The sequence below is a fragment of the Perognathus longimembris genome, chromosome 4, assembly GCF_023159225.1.
Source record: "Perognathus longimembris pacificus isolate PPM17 chromosome 4, ASM2315922v1, whole genome shotgun sequence".
NCBI lineage: Eukaryota > Metazoa > Chordata > Mammalia > Rodentia > Heteromyidae > Perognathus > Perognathus longimembris.
Genome location: NC_063164.1, coordinates 41,928,447 through 41,933,894, shown reverse-complemented (window position 1 = coordinate 41,933,894; position 5,448 = coordinate 41,928,447). Strand labels below are relative to the sequence as shown.

General features: G+C 33.7%; 1 non-coding gene across 1 annotated transcript; it reads left to right on the top strand.

The window, feature by feature from the left end:
- Window positions 1-2,884: 2,884 nt before the first annotated feature.
- Window positions 2,885-3,014, top strand: LOC125350940. Its single transcript, XR_007210848.1, has one exon. It is a non-coding gene; the product is annotated as a small nucleolar RNA SNORA44 (small nucleolar RNA).
- The last annotated feature ends 2,434 nt before the right edge of the window (window positions 3,015-5,448 follow it).

The following is a 5,448-nucleotide window of genomic DNA, read 5'->3' as shown; positions in this document are numbered from 1 at the left end:
GTGCCTCACAAGAGTCTACTATGATATCTAGAAAAAAAAATTTACATTTACTTTATTTGCTAAATCTTTGTCTTCTTTTTCCTACTGTCTAATCAGTAGCAACATTACCTCTAGAATATCTTGCTATATTCTCTATTGTCAATATAGCATGGGGAAAAAAAAGAGAAACCATTACTAACTGATCTTGATTATTTTATATGCAACCTATTTGTGATGTTTGTCTCATTAAGTTAGAGAGAGAGAGAGAGAGAGATAGACAGAGACACAGAGAGAGACAGAGAGTGAGAGAGAGTCAGAGACCCGTCCTGGTCCTGGGGCTCAAACTCAGGGCCTGGACCCTATTCCTGAGCTTCTTTGCTCAAGGCTAGCACTCTACCAATTGAAGCACAGCTCCACTTCCAGCTTTTTTGGTAGTGGAGATAAGAATCTAATGGACTTTCCAGTCTTCAGATGTCAGCCTCCCATGTAGCTAGGATTGTAGGGGTGAGCCTCCAATGTCCATAAAGTAAGAGTTTTTCTATAATCCCTTAAAATATGCAATAATTTAAAGAAAACCAAGTACTGTTTAAACAATTTGGAAAGTTGCTAAATAACATTTCTAATTTGAACATTAGTGTATGGATATTATTAGACTATCACTTTCTAAGATATATTATCTTTCTAAGGTGTTTACAAGTTTTTACAATGTGTACATTGTCATCATAAAATTATAAAGAGCACAAAACAAACATAAAGGAATATTGTAAGGAACAAATCACTCTAAAATTACATGTTTTGACACTTTATCTCATGTGATTTTTATAGGAATTGGCATAGAGTCTGTAATTACATGTCCTTAAAATCAAGTATGATAATAAAATAATTGTCACATAGGTCAGTTCTTGTCACAAGGAATATATTACTCCCCAAATTTACAGGGAACATTTAAAAATTAAGATTGGATCATATATTCAGAGAACATAAAATTCATTACAAAAGATGTTGCTGGCTTTGTGTTCTCTTTCCTTTATTTCATAATGAAGTATTATCAAGTAAACTAATCAAGATGATAATTCCCTTTATAATTGCCACTTGATAATTTCTGTGTAATGCTGATGGGTCAGCTAATTCTGTCATAGTAAGCTGGCAGTGAATTCTGGCTAGGGTACTACATGATTACAGATTACCAATAGTCAATTCAGTGAGGTAAAAAGACTGCACTTCCTTTGGTTAGGGAGATAGATGCTATGCTTGCTGCATCATACTTGCTGTTTGTAACATGTACAACTTCATAAACTTGTATCTGTTTCAAAATTATTATGAAAATAAAAGATATTTAAACATTGAATCTTTATCAAAGCTCTAACATATTAACTGTGCTAATTCCTCTGTGGACTTTGACATTTTCCAAATTTGTGTTGTGATACCAATCTTCTCATTTCCGTTTTCTGACCTCACAATCTAAAAAGGTAGTGTTTTCTGACGTTTACAAATAACTGAATTGTTATAGCTATTGCCTTTTCGATATCAGTTTGATCTAGCCATTTTCTTCTTTCTTAGCAGCCACTAGTTCTATCCAAGCCCTTGCTATCTCTCACGACAAATACACCAATGATATTGAAGACCTTTGTTTTTGGTTACCCTGCTATCTTGATTATATATTGTTGCCAGAGATTTCTATAACAACTCTCCAACTGCAGAACAATAAGCCATTGTTGTCAAACTTGATTACAAAGAGTAGAACACATAGGCCCTGAATTCAGACCCCAGAACAGCAAAAATGATAATAATTATGAAATTGGTATACAATGTACTTAAAATATCTCATTCAGATTCTTGTTGAATTTATAAATATTTTACAAATGTAATCTTATGTACATACATATATATATATACTATCCTTTATCCTTATAAAATAAGTTTATTTCCTATTTAAAAAACTGTTGCATTTGATTTTGCCTTTAACCTTGGAGCTTATACATACAATTTTAAACCAATTAAACAATTGATTTCATTAGGAACAAATTGTCTGTAGTACTTGTGTATGCTTGAGAGGTTTTCAAAGAGGATAAAACAAAGTTATTTATAATACAACTCTTTCTTGATCAAAATCTTTTTTGTCAAATAGACCCATTCTAACATCTTACTCATGACTTTCCTAAATATAGATTTATTCCGTTTCTCTAATCTTAGTCTTTAGTCATTTTTTCCTCTCCTACAATTCTTTATTTTTAATTATAGTATTATTCAATTTAAGTAGTTGTACAAGGGAATTAGCACTCAACCAATCAGTTTATGATTAAAATACATGTTAATCGATTTTTACCCATTTCACCATTCTCCCCCATGCCTCCCAACCCCACCCATCTCCTCAATTTTCCTAGTTTCATAGGACATGCATTCAATATTATGGCTGCATTTCCCCCCATTATTCTCTTGACTGAACTCACCTACATTCAATTAGCAGTTTCCTGATAGTTATTTTGTTGGACTGTGAGTTCATTTTTCTAAAGAGTTACATGGTTTGAATTCTTCCTTGGAAGTATCACATTTTGATCAATATCTTTGTGTACACTAACCCTTTTTTGATACTTCTTTATATTTTTGGATATGTGTGTACTCTCCTTGTTTGAAGCACAATGGAATGAGCTATTTTCTGAAAGTCTCTATATTCTTTTCCAAGTCTTATTATTTTAACATTAAGTTATATGCCCTAGCATTTGATCATATATAACTTTAAATGAATTAATGTTTTACTTTAGTGTTTTTGAAGTCAGGAATAGAGAGGGACTTAAGTATTTCTTAACCTCTCAGTCTTGAAGGCAAAAATCTATTTTAATTTCTATATGTTAGAATAAATCAGTAGCTCTTGAACTTTTATTCTTCATCAAAGTTTTTTTCTCCACAGTGTGTTACCAAGGGCTGAGGCTGATTGTGGCCATGGGATCTCCAACTGCATTTGAGAACAACTTGGAGAGACTATGACAGCTCAGGTCTGCACAATATATATAGCTGCCACTCGTCTTCTTATAATGAAAAGAAAAATCTACTTCTCCAAATAAGAAAACCAATTTTAAATGTATAATATCTGATGTATGTTTAAAATTGCTGTCTCTGAAAATCTGCATATTGAATGGAGCTGCCAGACCTATGGGAAGAGAATGAGGCCAATCTAATCCATTAGATGAAGACAAGACTTAAAACCAAAAGGAACAACTTCATATTTAATGTACATAAAGTGCTCTGATCTAAATGAACAAATTGTGCATGTATATGTATGCATATTATTTGTTTTTTCCCATGCATGTTGAAGAAGCATATCTATTTTATATCCTTTATACATTACAATTTCCTTCAAAGTATTCATAGTGTCACAGAATGTACTATGGCTACAATGGGCCAAACAGGAGGATTTAATTAGTGACTTTTTTGTTTTACCACATATACCAGACCTACCAAGGATATTTTATAGCTATTCTCTCTAACTGAAATAAAACCTTTTTAGGTAAGTAATTTTATAGGTTAAAATTTCAAGCCTGTAGAAAGACATGGCAAGAACAAACATCTACTAAGTTTTTGAGCCAGAGTTCAAACTCGTCTCCTAATTCCAAGCTTTTCTTCATGTTATGTTTGATTGAGTCCACATAAATTGTGATTTTTGAATCAGGCCACTTTTGATGATAGAGTTAGATTATATTATTTTCAATCATTGAGTGTTAGTACTGGCCATTGCAAATCACAGTCATGGAATGTTAACATCCCCTTTGACGGGGATGTTGATTTATTATTCTAACTAATGGCACCTATTGATTGAACACATAAAGGTGGGGTACCTATATTGGTGAAGGTTTTTCTCTGTTGCTAGCATTGAAGAAGCAAGTTTTCTTGAATCCTGTAGTTCAAAGGAAATGAGTTCTGCCAATAGACTCAGGGGGGTAGCGGGATCTTCCCCCATTTAAGCTTTCAGATGAGACCATGCCCTGGTCAGCTCCTTACTTTCAACCTTGTGAACATTCAATAGAAGACTCATTTGCACTGCCTAGTCTCCTGACTTTCAGAACAGTGAGAAAATGAATATGCATATTTAATCCATTGAATTTTAGTGATTTGTTATGTAGTAATAGAAAAATATATAGTTTAGATTAGTTTTTGTCCTTCGAATCTAATAAATGATTAAATCACCAGATACTGAATTTTCTTCAGATCAAATATATATAATCTGAGATAATTTTTCTTTACTAATACCATTATCTGAATGAATATGCCTTTTTTATTGTGCTGCCACTACGCATAGTATGCAATTAATTTTCTTTTATCTTTTCACTCCTTTTAGCCCCACAAACCCTTCATTAATTGACTAAGCATAACTATATGCCTCAGTGAGCCTATTTTATATCAGCTTTTTTTATTTCATGTTCCCTGAAGCATTTTTTAAAAAATGGTTTTCAAAATCTAGTAAACATATTCATAATACATTTTCTCCTCTTATTTAAACTTACAAACATTCCCTCAAGTTCATTAAACTAGAACTCAAGGGAGCTCCTGTTTTCCTGGCACTCTGGTTTATGATAATAATTTTCAAATAACTAAGAAGGAAGAGGCTACTGCCAGTAAAACTCCTGCCCTCTGCAATCCTTTCTCAAGTCTCTAGTCACTCTTCCAAAATCTTCCCAGTGGAATGTAATCTTAAATATTTAATTAAATGACAGAAGCACATTGGATATGTGCATGTGTAAAGGAGGGGAGAGAGAGAGAGAGAGAGAGAGAGAGAGAGAGAGAGAGAGATTGAGATTTATTCTAAGGTACTGGAGAACACAAGGAAGGTGAAAAGGCACTGAAAAGCTTGAAATCCAAGGCAGCCCATACTGTAGATTGTAGTCTAGATCTGAAAGCCTGAAAATAAGGAGCAATGAGGGCAGGAGAGAAGACCGATGTCATAACACAAGTACTCCTGGCAGAGTGTAATGCAGCCTTACACTCCGTTTTGGTTCATGCCCTCAGAGTTTGAATTACATTTGTGTAAAAGCTTTACCATTTCTCCCTCCCTCCCTCCCTCCCTCCCTCCCTTCCTCTCTCTCTTTCTTTTCCTTCTCTCCTTCCTTCCTTCCTTCCTTCCTTCCTTCCTTCCTTCCTTCCTTCCTTCCTTCCTTCCTTCCTTCCTTTCTTTCTTTCTTTCTTTCTTTTTTTCTTTCTTTCTTTCCTTCCTTCTTTTTCTTTTCTCCCCCGCCCCCCCCTTCTCTATCTTATCTACCTACCTAGTAAGGACAGATTTTCATCCTATATTTCAACAAATGCAATAAATTGGCACTAACAGAATGCAGAAGTAGATCCTCTTCTTAGACATTAAAGAAGGTTATAAAATATATAAACCACTATTGCTTCTGACTAAATTCTTTGTGATTTAGAGGATATAGGTTTCTAAAAGGAATAAAGGTATGTTGGAATGTAATGCTATTATTTTTGATATTG